This window comes from Sus scrofa, chromosome 13, assembly GCF_000003025.6.
Source record: "Sus scrofa isolate TJ Tabasco breed Duroc chromosome 13, Sscrofa11.1, whole genome shotgun sequence".
In the NCBI taxonomy this organism is placed as follows: Eukaryota; Metazoa; Chordata; class Mammalia; order Artiodactyla; family Suidae; genus Sus; species Sus scrofa.
The window spans coordinates 35,166,250-35,186,144 of NC_010455.5; the positions used below are offsets into that span (position 1 = coordinate 35,166,250).

General features: G+C 44.0%; 1 protein-coding gene across 4 annotated transcripts in view; it reads right to left on the reverse strand.

The window, feature by feature from the left end:
• Positions 1-14,825, reverse strand: part of SFMBT1 (Scm-like with four mbt domains 1) — a 160,448-nt gene extending 145,623 nt beyond the window's left edge. Inside the window, exon 1 of one of the 4 annotated variants that reach the window (XM_021068955.1) lies at positions 14,311-14,825. The gene's annotated coding sequence lies outside the window, so the exon portion shown is untranslated. Of the gene's footprint in view, positions 1-12,915; positions 13,109-13,648; positions 13,875-14,310 lie in introns of those variants that run through there. The other 3 variants (XM_021068953.1, XM_021068952.1, XM_021068954.1) reach the window with 3 other exon arrangements.

Sequence of the window (19,895 nt, forward strand, 5' to 3'; positions counted from 1 at the left end):
AAAAAAAAAAAAAAAAAAAAAAAAAAAAAAAGTCAAAATGTAAAAGCCAAATTTTTAAATATTAAAATAATAGTTATGGTAATCAAATCTGACCAAAGGTATGAGACTGATATATGTGAGACTGACATTGGGGGAGCATTGTGTCAGTTTTGGCCAAACTGGACACATGTAGCACTGGATGGATGTGGCAGAGCAGGGTCTGAGCATGGCTACAAGGCGGGCACGTGTGAGAAGCTGGGCAGGTAATGGGACAAGCTCTTCAAGGTTTCTGTGCACATTCTTGAGGAGCCTGGACTTCACCCTGCTGGCAGTGGGATGTTTATGTAATAAAATCATGTTTGTTTAGAGAGATCTATCTGGCTACTGTATCAGATGGATTGGAGAAGGAAGAGGGGTGGCAGGGGGAGTGGACAACCATTTGGAGGCAACAGACTGCATTTTTCACTGTAAATATTTAACATTTTAGTTATACTATAGGTTGAACAAACCTGCAATACTAGTAAATGAACAAAACAAAAACCGTAAAACTAAACTAAATTTACTTGAATGTTCATGTTGTAGAAGAGCAGCTTTAAAGAGAAAAGGATACGTGTCAGCAGAGACTTCTGTAAAATTTGAAAGGAACCCTAGGGCACTTTTGAAAGATCCAGCATTTAAAGGAGCTGGCTCTTTCTAATACCTAGTTTCACTTTCCAAAGTGGCTTTCCTTTTCCTTGGCAAGATTCATCATGACATTAATTATATTTATAAGTCACAATTAAAATGAAACCAGGAGTTCCCGTCGTGGCGCAGTGGTTAACGAATCCAACTAGGAACCATGAGGTTGCGGGTTCGGTCCCTGCCCTTGCTCAGTGGGTTAACGATCCGGCGTTGCCGTGAGCTGTGGTGTAGGTTGCAGACGCGGCTCGGATCCTGCTTTGCTGTGGCTCTGGCGTAGGCTGGCGGCCACAGCTCCGATTAGACCCCTAGCCTGGGAACCTCCATATGCCGCGGGAGTGGCCCAAGAAATAGCAAAAAGACAAAAAAATAAATAAATAAATAAAATAAAATAAAATGAAACCAATGGGAAACAGGTGAGGTGCAGAACAGATCAAGTGGTTTTCAGATGTGCAAAGTGCCTTCAGGTAGTACTGAGCAACTCCAGAGAGCTCCACTTACTGAGTTTAAGGACCAGACACCAGCTCTGCATCAGAGGAGGAAGGGGCAGAAAAGGATGCTAGCCTTTCACTACCCTTCCACCAGAACTCTAGTTATTTTACATATTAGGCTTCCTAGAAAGAGTTCACTTAAAGGGTTCCAAAGCTTTAAAAATGTTTGAATCAACTATAATAGAAAAAAAAAAAAAAAACCTTTAAAAAAAAAATCCAGAGTAAGCAAAGTATAGAAAATAGGAGTTCCTGAGAGTTCCCATCGTGGCGTAGCGGAAACGAATCCGACTAGGAACCATGAGAGTGCAGGTTCAATCCCTGGTCTCACTCAGTGGGTTAAAGATCTGGCATTGCTGTGAGCTGTGGTGTAGGTCGCAGATTCGGCTTGGATCTGGCGTTGCTGTGGCTCTGGTGTAAGCCAGCAGCTGCAACTCTGATTAGACCCCCAGCCTGGGAACCTCCATGTGCCACGGGGGTGGCCCTAAAAAGCAAAAAAAAAGAAAAAAAGAAAAAAAAGGATTTCCTGCCATGGCTCAGCAGTTAACGAACCTGACTAGCATCCATGAAGACGCGGGTTCAATCCCCTCCCTGGCTGTGGCACAGACCAGCAGCTATAGCTCCGATTTGACCCCTAACCTGGAACCTCCATAAACCACAGGTATGGCCCTAAAAAGACAAATAACAATAACAATAATGAAACAAAACACAAGAAAACAACAGAGGTATATATATCAATGAAACCAGAAGCTGGTTCTCTGGAGTTCCTGTTGTGGCTCAATGGTAACAAACCTGACTAATAACCACGAGGATGCAGGTTCGAACCCTGCCCTCGCTTAGTGGGTTAAGTATCTGGCATTGCCATAAGCTGTGGTGTACGTCCTGCATTGCTGTGGCTACGGTAGAGGCTAGCAGTTGCAGCTCCAATTTGACCCCTAGCCTGGAAATTTTCATGTACCTGGGAATTTCCATATGCCCTAAAAAGCAAAAAAATAAAAAATCTGTTCTCTGAGAAGATTAACAACTGATAAACCTCTAGACAGATCGGTCAGGGAAAGGGGGACTTTGATAGGGATCATACAGATATTCGAAGGGTAATTTAAAAATGTTAACTTGACAAATTAGATGAAATACACAAATTTCTTGAAAAACATTGTTTACCAAAACTGACACAAGAAGAAATAGAAAGACTGAATGATCCTCTATTTAAATGACTTAATTTATTAATTAAAAGTCTTCCACTGTGGGTTGGAAATCCTATAAAATTGGATTGTGACGATCATTGTACAACTATAAATGCAATAAATTCATTGAGTTATAAAAAAATAAAAATAAATAAAAATAAAAGTCTTCCCCTGTATAGCACAGTGAACTATATCCAGTCTCTTGGGATAGAACATGATGGACGATAATATAAGAAAGGGAATGTATATACATGTATGACTGGGTCACTTTGCTGTACAGCAGAAATTGGCACAACACTGCAAATCAACTATACTTTGATAAAACATAAAAAAGTCAAAGCCTTCCAAAAAAGAAAAAAAAAAAAGTTTGAAAGTCAAGGAGTGAGAACTACATGTTCTTTTTTTTTTTTTTTGGTCTTTTTAGGGCCACATTTGAGGCATACAGAAGTTTCCAGGCTAGGGGTTGAATCGGAGCTGTAGCGGCTGGCCTACACCACAGCCACAGCAATGCCAGATCCTTAACCATCTGAGCAAGGCCAGGGATTGAACCTGTGCCCTCATGGTTGCTAGTCAGATTCATTTCCACTGAGCCACAAAGGGAACTCCCAGAACTACACATTCTTAAGTCAGAGGTTGGAAATTCAAGAATGAGACTCTGGTGGGAGTTCCCTGATGGCCTAGTGGTTGGGGATTCAGCATTATCACTGCTATGGCTCAGGTGTGTTTCCTGGCCTGGGAACTTCCACATATCACAGGGGGGAAAAAAAAAAAGAAGAAGAAGAAGAAAGAGAAAAGAAAATAGAGTAAGACTCTGAGTTCCAAGAGAAAGCTGCCGGGCGGAAAATGGATACTATTAGCAAGGAGAAATGTTAAAAAAGAGACCTAGGGAGATGGACTGGCTAGGAGTATATTTAGGGTAGACTGAGGGATTCTGTTTGGGACCTGTAGATTTTGAGGGGCCAGCAGGGAAAAGTCCAAACTAAGACAGCAGAGGATATATGGATCTGAAATTCAGCAAAAAAGTTTTAGGGGGCACAAGGGCTAAATGAAGTTTAAATGTGGGTAAATCCACCAAGAGGGATGCAAACAGAGAAAAAGGGAGGGTTTGAAAAGAAAAGGGGAGTTCCCGCCGTGGCGCAGTGGTTAACGAATCCGACTAGGAGCCATGAGGTTGCGGGTTCGGTCCCTGCCCTTGCTCAGTGGGTTAACGATCCGGCGTTGCCGTGAGCTGTGGTGTAGGTTGCAGACGCGGCTCGGATCCCGCGCTGCTGTGGCTCTGGCGTAGGCCGGTGGCTACAGCTCCGATTCAACCCCTAGCTTGGGAACCTCCATATGCCGCGGGAGCGGCCCAAAGAAATAGCAACAACAACAACAACAATAACAAAAAAAAAAAAGAAAAGAAAAGAAAAGGGACTGCCTTGATACAGGACCCTGTGGAGCCAGCCCCACACAAGGCCACTTCAGGAGACCCTGAATTCCAGGTAGTCTATCCACAACAGAGAAGAGGGCACAGGCTGGACTGGTGGCTGTGGTGCTCTACAGAGCAGAAGATGCAGAAGGACAAAGGGACCAGAGTAAAGGGTACTGCCAGGAAGCAAACAGAAGATTAGACAATGGCTCCAGGCCTACAGGGGCTGGAACGCTCTGAGAGGAAAAGGAGGTCATATTAAGATCAAAGATGAGGAGTTCCCCACTGTGGCGCAGAGGAAACATCCGACTAGGAACACTGAGGTTGCGGGTTCGATCCCTGGCCTCGCTCAGTGGGTTAAGGATCCGGCGTTGCTGTGAGCTGTGGTGTAGGTCAAAGATGCAGCTCAGATCCTGAGTTGCTGTGGCAGCTGTGGCTCCTATTAGACCCCCAGCCTGGGAATCTCCATATGCCGTGGGTGCACCCAGAAAAGACAAAAAGGGAAAGAAAAAAAAAAAAAAGATCAAAGATGAGACAGGGAGAGTAGGGAAGGTTCTCAAGGAGGCTGCAGAAAAGGAATACCGTACCGGAACCTAAGATTTCATTAGTAGAGTTGTTCTGGAAAGAGCTCCTCTCAAAGTTAATAGGAAGCCAAGATCAGGGTAAAGGTCAAGAGGTAGGTAGGGAGGAAAGACAGTGTTTTCAGAATCCAGTTGTGTCCTGAAGTCCTGGATCTGGCTCTAGGAGTCAAGGAGCCCTCCTCAAGCACTGCAGAGAAGGGAGATCCACCTTAGAAGGGAAAGCCAGAAGACTATACCCAGCCCTCTGCTTCCCTTGTCACTACTACTACTACCAAGAGGGTCTGGCAACAGTCATTTAAAGTTTCTCTCAGTTCACCAAGGAGCCCTTAAGAAAAACCAAGGGCAGATAATGCCTAAGAGCAGATTAAGTGTGTTTCCCTATTTGTGTAGCATTGTATTAATAACAATAAAAACTTACAGGAGTTCTCTTGTGGTGCAACAGGTTAAGCATACGGCATTATCACTGCAGAGCTTGCAATGCTGCTGTGGTGTGGGCTGGATCCCTGGTACAGAAACTTCCATTTGCCAGGGGTGTAGCCAGAAAAAAAACCCTATGTGTATTTTAAATGCAGTAAAACCCATGACTGAGAACTAAAATCTACTTCAAAAGGGAAACAAAATGAAAACTAATAAATATTACATTAAGAGGTCAAGGGATTCAGATACCATAAATGACCATAATAGTAACAAAAAACCCAGTTTTTCGTATTTCTAGCCTTAGCTACTAGACCACCTACCCCTGCCCATCTTGCTCAATAATAAAAATAATCAAAACTATGTTCCTGGAAAGAATAGGTACTTAATGTTTTTTTAATAAAGAAAAGGATTTCTCTTCTAACAGTTCACTGAGAAACTCTAATTTTCAAATTAAAAATTGACAAACTGACTCTGGTACATAAACTGGAGTTCCTAAAATGTTTAACTGGTAATTCAAGAGCATCATCGATACACAATGGGGACAATATGGTATAAAAGAGGTCCCTACCGGTGCCCAAGGGACAATATCTTGCCAAAGAAACGGATACTTCCAGAAAAGCCTTACTAACTCTAGGAAACAACTAACCACTCTAATTTTCTTAAGAACTGAGCAGTAAATAAAGGCACCAAAAAACATCAAGCTTAATGACATTCACTGTCATGAAGACAGTCAAAAGTACCCTTGTCAAGAAGGAAATCAGGAGAAAAAAAAAGAAGGAAGTCAGGGAGAAGGTGATCAATGGATGCTCTAAGATGTACCCCACTACCACCCCCCCGAACAAATAATATTCAGGAAATTCACCCCATGCTTACTAACTAATACAGGCATCAGAAGTAATAGTAAAGATGTATATAGCACAGGGAATTGTATTCAATTATCTTTTTTTTTAATTACTTGGCTTGAATAGAAAGTCACACTTTGTTTATTTTGGCTGTGCCCGCAGCATGCAGAAGTTTCCAGGTCAGTGATTGAACCCAAGCCACAACAGTTACAATACTGGATCCCCAACCACTAAGCCACCAAGGAATTCCTTCAATATCTTATAATAACCTATAATGGAAAAGAATCTGAAAAAGTTTGTGTGTGTGTGTGTGTGTATACACACACATAACTGAAGCACTCTGCTATATGTCTGAAACTAACAAAACCTTGTAAATCAACTATACTTCAGTTAAAAATACTTAAAATAATAGTAAATAAGACAATAAAAATTTTTAAATCCTTACACCTCTTTAGCTAATCTGAAAGTGCTCAACTTCTTAGTTCTATCAAACCTGCTTTCTCTCTCTGACTGGACATCTATATTTCCCAAATACAGAATTAAAGTAATACAATAAAGCTAAAATATAAAGCATTAATTATGTGGTAACACTGTTATGTAAGCTATTAAGTCTTTAAATACTCATTAATTTTCCAGTAATACAGAAATGAGAGTGAAATATGACAAAACCTCAACTAACCAGAACAGCTGGGGAGTGAGTCACTGAATAATCATGCCTCTCAGATAGCTAAAGGCCTATTTACAACTTTTAAACACACAAACTCTTCTGGTTAACTGTTCTGGATAGAATGCTCTAAGGCAGACACTGTAAATATCAGTGATTGCACAATAAGGTAATATCCTAAGACCCACAAGGCTCTCTGTCTCCATCCAAAAGAGATCCTAGACTGTAGCAACCTTTATTTTTACACTTCCCCTGTCTTCCATGCTGCTGTCACATTCTGCTTCCATTTCTCTTTTCTTCCAATAACCAGAGAACTACATCTAATGAAAAGGTACCTGGTTCTCACAGCTCTGCTGGCACCTGGCACATACAGAGTGCTTCCAAGAGAAGTAAACAAAGTTTAGTGCACAGGGTTCCGTGACCTCTTTTACTTGCTGTAGAAATGTATTTCTTCAAAAGGAAATTCTGACACACATGCTACAACACGGATGACCTTGGAGGACAATATGCTAGTGAAATAAGTCACTCCCAAGATGGCAAATACTGTATGATTCCACTTATATGAGGTAGCCAGAATGGTCAAACTGACAGAGGCAGAAGTAGAATGGTGGTCACAGAAGCTGCAGAGAGAGGAATGGCAATTACTGTCAATAGTACAGAATTTCAGGAGTTCCCGTCGTGGCGCAGTGGTTAACGAATCCGACTAGGAACCATGAGGTTGCAGGTTCGGTCCCTGCCCTCGCTCAGTGGGTTAACGATCCGGCGTTGCCGTGAGCTGTGGTGTAGGTTGCAGACGCGGCTCGGATCCTGCGTTGCTGTGGCTCTGGTGTAGGCCGGTGGGTACAGCTCCAATTCAACCCCTAGCCTGGGAACCTCCATATGCTGCAGGAGCGGCCCAAGAAATAGCAACAACAACAACAACAAAAGACAAAAAAAAAAAAAAATAGTACAGAATTTCAGTTTGGGAAGATGAAAAAGTTCCTGAAATGGATAATGCAACACTGTGCATGTTTCTAATGCCACAGAATTGTATACTTTAAAGTGGTAAATTTTATGTTACATATTTTACCACAACTGAAAAAATTAAAATTTTTTAAAATAATGAAAATTTTAAAAATACTTTACTTGCTCATTTACAGTGTTCTAGACAGGTGATATGTTAAATGCATCTGTGTTATCATTAATCACCCCAAGAAGGTTATTTTATAATGACATAAGTAAAAATAAGCCAAAGTAGTTTAAAGTTATGAATACAAATTACCATATACTATTTTTAACATAGAAAAAGCATGTTTTATCAGAACTGGTAAGAAAGAACACTAGCAAAAACTCAGAGACAAGAAAGCACTCTAGTCTGGTACACAATTAACATGAAATTAATGTGAAAAACTAGTGATAACTCACAGCTAGCCTTACCACTAGATAAATATTATTATATAGCAGCCACCTCAAATACTTTTTAAAAAACCATTCTGGGTAACAGAAATTATAATAATTAGTTCAAATCAAAGTTCTTGTTGGTTAACATTTTAAAACGAATTTCAGCGGGAAAAATTCTTCAGGTATTTTAATGACTGCTAAACTTCTCAGGCCATCTCATACTGTTATTCCAAATACGACTATCTTGCACTTGCAGCTACTGACAAACCACCCTCCATCTCTCATCTAAGACCTCCAAATGTCATCTCAGTCCAGCACCAACTTTCCCAGACCAAGCAGGTACTGTCGAGTGCCCTATTCACCTCACATCAGTCTAGTGATTAACTTTTCCCTAGATTAAGCAGAAAAATCAGAAAGGAATCTGTATGCAGCACTGGACACCATGTTAGAAATGCCACTATATAGACTTTAAACACACAGTCCAGTGCTTGGCTCTGAAGTTACTCAACTATCAAACTACAAAGTTCAGCAGGGACCTAATACTTTTACCATAATATATGGACCATATTTTTTTTTGTTTTTTAATTGTGTCCTTGAGTGATGATCTAAAGAGAAAGAGAACTGAATAAACTTATAAACATCCTCTTGAATAAAAGAGACTAGAAAATCTTTAGGTGCCTCTGCGCCTCAGGCAAAGGTTTAGAGTCAAACCTGTTAAAACTTCTGCAGTAAAGTCATAATTTTTCTATCAAAAACCTGTCTCCCACTTTTGTAAAGTTTAAAAATGAACTTGTAACAACCTGACCACATCCTTTCTACTGTAGACATTTTCCCCTGGGCCAGTACTACTTGAAGAAGTATGGAGTCATATCAAAATCCTACTCCCTGACATCTAACGGTTCAAAATCTCCCAGGTAATCAAATTCCCCAGAGACTTCCATCCAATTTAACAACTATGTACAAGGAGAAATATTTTTACAATTACAAAACATCCAAGTTAGAAAATAAATTCCATTTATAGAAAGAAAAATACCCTGCCATCACCAAAAGCTGTACTATTTACTGATGAGATATTCTTTCATTCTCATCTAAACTATTCTGAAATATCTGTTAAAAGCCAAATAATTCCAGAAAGAAAAGTTTCAGGAAATAACAAAAGTCAGGAAAAACTTTAATGTAAAAATATTTAGCATTCAAAATACCTGCCTTTTGGTCTTCTGCTTTGGGGATCATATTCATTTAATTAATGCAAACATGACATGAAGTCATAATAAAAAGGCCAATTAAGTGTAGACAGTTCAGCTTTTCTATAGACTTCAAAGTCAAAAGATAGCAGCTTCGAAACTACCATTCTATAGATAAGCCCAGAGTTCCATTGTGGCGTGGTGGAAATAAATCCAACTAGTAACCATGAGGTTGCGGGTTCAATCCCTGGCTTCAATCAGTGGGTTGAGGAATCCAGCATTGCCCTGAGCTGTGGTGTAGGTTGCAGATGTGGCTTGGATCCCAAGTTGCTGTGGCTGTGGCCTAGGCCAGCAGCTACAGCTCTGATTCAACCCCCAGCTAGGAACCTCCACACGCTGTAGGTGCAGCCCTAAAAGGCAAAATGTATATATATACATATATAAAAGCCCAGTCTAGTTACCACTGTCAAAGCATGATTATGGATAAGAAAAGCATTTTTAAAGAGAGAAGTCAGAGTTTACAAAAAACATAGTAAAAGAGGGAATTTCTTTTCATACATATTTTGTTTCTCATTTTGCATCTCTCAAAAATCTAACAAATTTTAGATTTGTTGTGGCACAGTGGTTAACGAATCCGACTACGAACCATGATGTTGTGGGTTCAATTCCTGGCCTCGCTCAGTGGGTTAAGGATCCGGCATTGCTATGAGCTGTGGTGTAGGTCAAAGACTCGGCTCGCATCCCACATTTCTGCGGCTCTGGTATAGGCCAGTGACTACAGCTCCGATTAGACCCCTAGCCTGGGAGCCTCTATATGCCACAAGAGCGGCCCTAGAAAAGGCAAAAAGACCAAAAAAAAAACAAAAAAACAAAAAAAAAAACAAAAAAAACCTAACAAATTTTAAGTTAAACATATGATAATGAAAAAGCTAAGAAATCTAAAAAAGGGCTATCAAGGAAGAAAGAAAAGAAAGAAGAAACAATGGTGGATCAATAATAACTAACTGATCAATTACTTTCTTCACTAATGATGCTATGAATCTTGGAGTAGAGTGACCAAATACAGCTTAGTTTTTGGTCAGCTGACTGAGTCATAGAAAGAGAATTATTTCACAAAAGAAAATCTCTGGGACTTCCCTGGTGGTTTAGTGGGTAAAGGATCTGGTATTGTCACTGCTGTGGCTCCGGCCACTATGCTGGTGAGGATTCAGTCCCTAGCCTGGGAACTTCCACATATCTAAGGCACAGCCCAAAAAAATCAAAAAAGAAAAATCTCTTAACTTTGTGGACTATACCCCATACATCCCCACCACAGACCTTAGACAGTTCCCAACTTTCTATCACACAAATGGCCTTGCAGTAAAACCACAGGCCTTTGTGAGAATGAGAATTCATTTTTACAACTTCTAACTCCTCTCCTTCAGCAGTGGAAATAATAAAGCGTACAAGAATATATTTAAAAGCATTAGGAAAGGACAAGAAAATTGCTGAAGTACTTGATTCAGTGGGGAATATAAAAAAAAAAAACAACTAACCTCCCTGGGTCACTTTGCTGTACAGCAGAAAATTGGTACAACACTGTAAATCAACTATAATTTTTTATTGAAAAAGCAAAGCAAAACAAAACAAAAACCCTAACTTCCTAGAGATCTAACAAAAAAGGTATCTTAATCATGTTGAAATTTTTTTAAAAAAACTGACATAATTTTAGTTACCTTTTGTTTTTGTTATCATTGCTAGAGTTTTTTGTCTCTCTTTTTTTTTTTTTCTTTTCTTTTCTTTTTAAGGCTGCACTTGTGCGCATGGAAGTTCCCAGGTTAGGGGTCCAATCAGAGCTGCAGCTGCCAGCCTATGCCACAGCAACAACGGATCCTTAACCCACTGAGTGGGGCCAGGGGTTGAACCCACACCCTCATGAATAGTAGTCAGGGTCTTAACCCACTGAGCCATAATGGGAACTCCCAAGATTTTTTTGCTTTTTTTAAATTTTTTTATTATAGTTGATTTACAATGTTCTGTCAATTTCTGCTGTACAGCAAAGTGACCCAGTTATATATTTATATACATTCTTTTTTTCACATTATATTCCATCATGTTCCATCACACGTGATTAGATACAGTTCCCTCTTGTTTTTGTTTTGGCCATGTCTGCTGCATGTGGAAGTTCCCAGGCCAGGGATGGAATCCTCACCAGAGCAGCCACCCAAGCCACAGCAGAGATAACAACAGATCCTTAACCCGTTGAGTCATCAGGGAACTCCACATCGCTAGAATCTTAATGACGTGATAAACCAGGCAAGTATTCTGTATATATAAATCAAGTTAAATGCTTTCATTTAAAAGGTTATTAAAGCTGGGAATTCCCACTGTGGCACAGTGGTTAACAAATGCAACTAGGAACCATGAGGTTGCAGGTTCGATCCCTGGCCTTGCTCAGTGGGTTAAGGATCCAGTGTTGCCGTGAGCTGTGGTGTAGGTCGCAGACATGGCTCCAAACCCGCGTTGCTATGGCTCTGACATATGCTGGCAGCTACAGCTCTGATTAGACCCCTAGCCTGGGAACTAATCATTCCTCCCATATGCCGAGGAAGCGGCCCAAGAAATGGCAAAAAAACAAAAAAACAAAAAAACAACAACAACAAAAAAAATGTTATTAAAGCATTATGCCCACATTTTTTACTTCACTGAATTTTTTAAATATCAATTTTCATTTAATTTTCTCAGCAACTTCTAAGCTTTAAGGAACTGATTCATCTACTGACACCCTAAATTTGATTTGTTGGGAAAGTTCATGATTCATCCTTCAAACCTACTGTCTGCTAATATACCTGTATTCAAAAAAATGGGAAATAACAAATTAATACCAGGCCCATGTCCACCACCATGCCAACAACCACACATCCAAACCTGCAAAGCACTGCCTCAACTAAAAAGTCATCTTCTGACTAAAAATTCCCAGGTCAGAATTTTTAGTTATTCTAGATAGTAAAAAACCATAAGAACTGTTAGACCTTAGTAAATCAATCAATATATATCCATATATAAATATATGTATCTCAAAAAATACTTAAATACATTTGAACTATCTTTCCAAATAGTAAATTACATAAAAATCACTCTAGAGTTTCCAAAATATTTTTTCAAATGTATTTTAATAAAGATGCACATTGTGAGCACTTTTATGCAGAATCTTTCAAAGTATAGACCAAGATTTTTTAAATTTTAACTTTAAACAGTCACCAAATTTTAGAACTGAAAGCATGCAGAATGATGACCTATTCATCCTCCAATTGTGCAATAAGAAAAATCAAATCTATAAAGGGGAAGAAACATACTCCATACCTGAGATAAGGCAGCTAGTCAATGACAACAGTAGTTACAGAACTGTTTCCTGATCTTGGGCCACTCCCGTTTCCACCAGGCCGTTAGTTCTCTGACATTATAAACAAATCTCAACTCTGAAATCTACCTGTGGCCTAGAAAGATTCAACATACCCCTCAAAAAACCAGGCCAAAAGGCCCCAAAACGTACACAAGAAGACACTCATTTTCTGCTCTTCTCAAGACAGTAGACCAATGAACAACTACATTTTCAGGCATTTTACTTGCAAGGCAATAAAGTGTGACATCTTAAAAATGTGGTTCCAGAGGAGAAAGTACAAGCAGGGATTGATAAAATTCATCTTATTTCCCTTCAAATCTCTTTGATGTTTCTTGGCTCTCAAGACTATATTACTTCTAAGTAGGACTCAGGAAACCTCGCTCGCTGCGGTCCACCCGCATGGCTTTGAGTAACCCGCTGGGAAAAACCCCCACTAAATTAAAAAACCTGTCCCTGATAAGGGTGTGCTACACCACTCCCAACGCATAAGAAGACGGTGCAGGTGACCTGTGCTTTACGGCTCAGTTTCAGACCCCAGGGAGCAGCTGACATCTTGTGAAAAACTTAACATTGCATCCTTTCCGCGGGAATTTATCTCTGTTCTCACAAGGCGTTTCTACTTCCCACAAAGCAGGCCTGGCTTTTCAGAACACTCTGCTCGCCTCTCTACAGCTTCCTTCAAGGTCCAAAACCAGACTTTAAGGACAGAAATCGAAACGGTCACGGACCTCCGGAGCGGCAGGTCCAGCTGGGGCCGGGGGCGGGTTCCTGGCGAGCCCACGGCCAGCTCGCGCCGCGCAGGGGAGGCCCGGCGCACTCCACCACGCTGGCCGAAGCAACCGGTTGCGGCGGCCGCTAGACGCTTCACCTCTGCGCCGTGGCCGCCTTGGCCCTGTGAAGTTCGGACCGCTGCGCGGGCGGCGCGCCCCCGAGTCCTGCTGCGGGTTCGCGTCCCGGCCCCGGAGCGAGCCCGGGGGGCGGGTCCGCGGGGGCTCGGCGGGCGGGAGCGTGGGACGCGCGGGGAGGGGCGCGCGGCGGGCCCAGCGCGCCAGGGAACTTGGGCGCCCCCGGTGCGGCCGACTGGCCACTTTCCTTTCACGCCCGGGGGCTGCCGTGCGCCCTGCTGCCGGCTTGAGACGGCCGGCCGCGTCTCGCTACCGCGGCGAGGCGCCCAGGCGCGCTCCTGCCTCCCGGCCGGCCAGCGCGCGGGGCCTCGGGGGCGCGCCAGGCCGCGCGCGGGCGTCGCGCTCCCCCCGCCCCGCCCCCGCCCCCAACGTGCCGCCGCCGCCCGTTGGCGCCTCAGCCCGCGCGCCCGCCGGCCGCCGGCTCCCGGCGGATTTTCGTTGGCAAAGTTGCGCGGCCGCCTAGAAGGGGCCAGCAGGCAGTCCCCAGTCCCCGCGCCGCCGCCGCCCCTTCAGGCCGCCGCGCGGGAAGGCCCAGCCGGCAGCCCCGCTTTTTTACCTGCCGGGAGTTTTCGCGCGCTCGCTCTCTCAATAGCTCGCTTTTCCCCTCTCGCGCTCGTTTTCTTTCTTTCTTTCCTTCTTTTCGTTCGCCCGCGCGGACGCTTTTTCCGTTCGCGCCGCCTGCGCTCGCCCGCTCGCGCCCTCCTTCCTGCTGGGCTCCGCGGAGCGGGGCGGCAGGCAGCTCTCCCCGCCCCCCTCCACCCGCGCTCCGGCGGAGGCGGCGGCCGCGGCGCTCCGCACTCCGACTCATTCCAATATGGCACGGGCGCAGGGCGCATGCGCCCGCGCCCCCCCCACCATCCGCGCTCCTCCCGGCAGCCGGCGCCCCTCGCGCCGCGCGTGTGGCGCCCCCCGGCCCGGCCTCTCCAAGCCCTCCCGCGCGTCTGCCCGCCCCGCGGGACCTGTGCCGGAGGCGAGGCGACTGCAGACTTAAGTCCTGGGGGTCCAGAGCCACCCGCCGCCGCCGCCCGGCATGCTCCAGCCCACAACTTGCCCTGGACACCCCCTGGGCCGTGGCACAGGGCACGCGGTGGCGCCTCCCGCCCCCGACGGCGCTACAGCCCGGCGCGTTGGGGCCCCGACGGAGAAACGCGCCTCCCAGGACCCAGCGCCCACGCTGCCCCTGCTCGGACCCACGAGGGAAGGGCCCCCTCACCTCACCTCGGGTTGGATGGAACCCCGGGAACCAGGTGGCGTCCCGATGTCGGTTTTGGCGTTCGGGCCGGGGCGAAGCGCGATGCTGTCGTCCGCACGTGACAGCCTCTGGCAAGATGGCATTAGCGCAGGAACGCACCGAGCGGCGGCCTGAGCCCAGTTAGGCGCGTGTCGCCGCGGGAGAAGGCTGCGTCCGCCCGCCTGGCCCACGTCCGGGATCTGGCGCACCCTTGAGACCTGGGAGGGCACCTAACTGCCCCCTGACTGCGAAGTCAGACCGGAGCCCCGCGGCGCACCCGGTATTTCTAGGCTTCCGCAGGAGGCGCCCTGTAAATCCGAGTTTTCCTGCCGCTCGGGGCCCTGGCGAGGTGGCAAGAGACGGCTGTCTAAATCGGGCGGGAGAGCAGGGCCCCGGGGTCGAGACAGTAGCTCCTTAGTGACTATGAACCGGCCCCGCAACCCGAGGTGCCCACTTGCGGTTTACTTCTCCGAGCTCGTTCGCCCCTTACCCACCGAACACAGGTGCTGGTGGGACACTCGCCCGTCCCCACCTGCTCTGGAAGAGAGAAGGAAGTGCCCGAGCCTCGGAGACCTGGGAGTGCTCGGACTCCCGGTCCTGAGAGGAGGGCTCCGATGGGCGCTGATCACTGCTGCCTTTCAAGGTGGAGGAGTCATCCCCACCGCAAGGAATTCAGGGGTGCCAAATGCGGTTCAAGTCTGCGCTGGGAAATAATACCCCACTTTACAGAGTTGCTCACAGGCACGCTGCTGGCTGGATATTTTAACTGCCCCTGAAAAGACAATATGACAGCCAGGGAGGAAGAAAAATGCAAAAAGAGTAAAGTAGTATCCATAATACATGAAACTTTTCACACATTAAACCTTCCACCCACCTACACGTCTTTACATAGTAGCAACCACACATTGTCTTTTGTGTTTGCTACCATCACTAACATTTTTCTTTTGTTCACATGATGCATTTTTAATGTGTGCAGATATCTTCATCCATTCAGTCAGTCTCCTACCATTGCCTATTTTGGTTCCTTACAATTGTTTACTAACACATCCCTTAGTTCTGCCTTTGGGATAGATTCCTGGCAGTTAAATACCCAGATGAAAGGCTAAGCAAGGAAGGGCGAGGTGGGCTTGCCCCACAGTGCCAGAGGACTTACCAAAGAGCTGCTGCCCTACTCATTCTCCACCTCCCAGGAACAAGTGTAAAGAGTTTAATACACATTTCTAAGCCTTGGGTACCATCTTTTTTCTCCCCTATTTTAGCAGTGTCTGTTGGTAGTTCAAGGTTACTTCAGTATTTCTCAGTAAATGTTTATCCCTGCATTTACTATCTGTATTTCCCTTCTATAAATGATCTGTTCATGTCTATTCATCTTTTGGGGACTTGAACCTCTTCTAACTTCGAATAAGCATTTTTTTATGTTATATTGTTCCTATGTTGTCAGTGATCCAAAGTGACAGTCCATTGTTCTTTTTTTGTTTTATTCAATCTGTCATGCTAGTCTCTTGTGATTTTTTTAATTGCTCCAATGCTGATGAAGCGAGCTTTCTTCCACCCATCTGATAGTGTATTTTTCCACTGATTTTCTACAATTTTATTTATTTACTTAGTCTTTTTTGACCACTCCTGGCATTTGGAGTTCCAGGGCCAAGGATCAGATCCAAGCCCCAGTTGCAACCTAAGCCACAGCTGCAGCAACACTGGATCCTTAACCCACTGTGCCAGCCCTGGGATTGAACCTGTGTCCTAGGGCTCCCAAGATGCCACCAATCCCATTGCACTACAGCAGAAACTCTTGCACAATTTAATTTTATATTTAATTATTTGGCAATTATCCATGATAAGTTTATTTTGCCATGTGGTATCAAATATGGATTTAACTAACTACCGCCATCACCAATTTTTTTTTTTTTTTTGCTTATGGAGTCGCCATTTATTAAATAATTCTTTCCTTATCCTTTGCTTATTAAAATCTTTTATGCTAGACTTTTGATTTTGGTTGGTCTATTTCTGAATTTTCCATTTCCTTTCACAGATTTTGGTTTGAACAAATACCATGTGGATCTAAATATTAGTTCTTTAAAATAGGTTCTCACATCTGGTAGGTCTAGATATTCCCCTAATGGATTTTTATTTTATTCAGAATATCACTTGATATTCAGACCAGTTTAAGTCCATATACATTCTAGGATAATCGTACAGGCATTAAGAATGCTGGAGATGGGATCATCCAGATTCAGTACTCACCAGCCCAATAACCTTGGAAATGCGTATCCCTTCTAGGCCTTAGGGTCTTTGTCTATAAAATGGGGATTAGAGTAACACTTGCCTCACAAGCTCAAAGCTTGGCACATAGTGTATACTCAGTAAATGTCAGCTGTTGTTGCTGATATTTTTAAAAATTTATTTTATTAAAGTATAGTTGATTTACAATGTTGTGTTGTCACTGATATTTTTAGTTCCAAAGAAAATGGGATTTTGCATGGAGTTACATTAAACCTATGAATTAATTTAAACAGATCAACTATTCTATAATAGTTCATTTTCCCAACCAGGACATGTGCTATATCTTTCCATCTATTCAAATATTTAAAAACTGACACAGAAGCAAGCTCCCTCATTAACTCCAGCCTCTCTCCACTGCTCACTTTCATGACCTCTAAGGAAGAGGAAGAGCAGAGCCACAAGTTGAAACAGTTGAAAACTACCATTTAAGAGTCTGCCTTATGCAGGGCCCTGTGTGGGTGTAGGCATGTGTGCACATGCAGGACATCTTCTTTACCCCTTGCAATATCCCCCAGGGTAAGTCATGACATTCTCTATGGACAAAGAGCAAACTGGGAGTATCCAGGTCACTCAGTGAGAGGCAGAGCTAGACCACAAGCCAGGCGTGCTAGCTCCTCAACTTCTCTGCTGCTTAGAAATTTGGGCAGCTGTTAATCACAGAAGAGGCAGCTGCAGAGAAGCACAGAGAAAACTGATTTCTGGTTATGGCACACCCCTGCCTTAAAGCCTCCCAGGGCTTCCCATTGCACTTTGAAAGAATCAAAAGATCTACTTTGGCTTGTGGGTGATACTGGCCCTGACCACCCTACAAACACCATGCACCACTCACCTTGTTGCAGCTTAACTGTACCTGTCTCCTTTCCATACTATAAGTATGCCAAGGTCCTTTCCATCTCAGGACTCATGCACATGCTGTCCCACCACCTGGCATACTCTCCATCCCACCTCCTACATCAACCTTCATATAATTGGTACCATCTCATTGTTCCAGTATCTGTTTAAGGTCTCCTTGGAGAAGCCTTCCCTGTCTACTCTAAACAGATTCTCTCTCTTTTCCAATTGTTTCCTTCACAATTGGTGTTTATAATTTGTGTCTGTATGTGTTGGTCATCTTGGGAGATTCTGCCACTCTCATATAACCCACAAACATCAGTCCCCTAAAAAACAGAGATGTGCCTGTTTCGTTCACCATGGGTCTGGCCCTTTTTCTGAGAGGCAGCAGGTTGACAAGAGGATGGCTAGTATGTCAGCTGGCAACATCCAAGACTGAAGGTGGCATACTCTTGAGGTATCCCAGCCATTCCAATTCAGTCTGCACTTCCTACTGGCTCATTGGGGTGGGGGTGTATGTGTGTGGCAATTATGACGCCCTATCCTCACTGACCAATAGGTCAGTGTTTGATCATTCTCTATGAATCCCCTATTTCCTGAAGCCTAGCCTACATTTCCAAGTGAGCCTGCTCTCTGTGGTGAGTGTCAACTCAGGCACTTGTTCTGAATGAGAATATGATGACCAGGCCTGGACTCTGTGGATCCATAGAGCCCTTAGCCAGGATGTGGGTCCCTTTTAACCCAAGAAGAACTTAAAGCTCCAGGCCCTGCTGTCAGCAGTCAGCCCTCCACTGCCAATGACCAGCCAGCTCCCTTCAATTAGCTAAAGAGAAGCAAGTCACAGCATGACGCCTTTTAGCTAATCATGAAGGGATCAAGTGATCACCACCAAAGAGTCATGCTCAACACCATGCCACTCTCCACTGAGGCCTGGTTCACTTGCTGGGCCTGCTGCCCTGGGAGCACAGGCCTCTGCCACATGTCCCCTCGACACCTGCCTGGTTCTACCTCCATGTCCAGGCTCCAGCAATTCCCCCCACCAGGCATTCCTCTCTCCTATGCTGTGTTGCAAGGGAAAAAACAAAAAAACAAACAACAGCATATTTAGAGGCAGAAAGCTTGAGGTTCAAGTCCAGATTTAGTCACTGCTTCCTTATGAGACCTCATTTAATGGCACTCTGTATTTATCTGGGCCTCAGTTTCCTTATTTCTGTAAAATGGTGTTAAAGCCACACATCTTGCTGGGTCCTAAGAATCCAAGGCCATAACCATAAACACTCTTTTTTTTTTTTTTTTTTTTTGGTCTTTTTTTGTTGAGGGCCACATCTGTAGCATATGGAAGTTCCCAGGCTAGGGGTCGAATTGGAGCTGCAGCTGCTGGCCTACTCCAAAGCCACAGCACCACTGGATCTGAGCCACCTCTGCAACCTACACCAAAACTTGCAACAATGCCAGATTTTTAACCCACTGAGAAAGGCCAGGGATCAAACTCACATTCTCATGGATACCAGTTGGGTTCTTAACCTACTGAGACACAATGGGAACTTTAGCAGCTCTGTATTCTACTAGTTTTCAAAATATTGTACCCACATCAGTTAAGTTTTAAGCACACACCCTCCAGTATGTTTATTCATGTTTAAATCATTATTTAAACACATAGGAATAGGAAGTTCCCACGAGGTGTGGCTGGTTAAGGATCCAGAGTTACCGCAGTTGTGGTGCAGGCCACAATATGGTGTAGGCTGCGACTGTGGTGCAGGTTCAGTCTGTGGCCTGGGAACTTCCACATGCCACAGCTGCAGCCAAAAACAAACCAAAAAACAAAAAACACATATACTACTCCATCTACTAAAATATTACATGCATTATAAAACATACGCAAAATATAGAAATTTTAAAAGGAAGAAAAGATGAGATAAATACTATTTTAATATAATTTTCATTAAAAAATAATTTTAATTTTATCTATCAGAGGAGTGTGATCATTTTGCCTTTCACAAAATATTCAATTATTATTTTAATGATGTTAAGAAATATACATTAAATGGAGGAGTTCCCGTCGTGGTGCAGTGGTTAACGAATCCGACTAGGAACCATGAGGTTGCGGGTTCGGTCCCTGCCCTTGCTCAGTGGGTTAAGGATCCGGCGTTGCCGTGAGCTGTGGTGTAGGTGTAGGTTGCAGACGCGGCTCGGATCCCACGTTGCTGTGGCTCTGGTGTAGGTCGGTGGCTACAGCTCTGATTCAACCCCTAGCCTGGGAACCTCCATATGCCGTGGGAGCGGCCCAAGAAATAGCAGCAACAACAACAAAAGACAAAAAAGACAAAAAAGAAAAAAAAGAAATATACATTATTAAAAATAATAATATTGTTAAAGGAATGGATTGAAAATGCTTTTTTTTACATTGCTGAAATATAATTGAAGTACAATAAGTTACACATATTTAATTTTACAATTT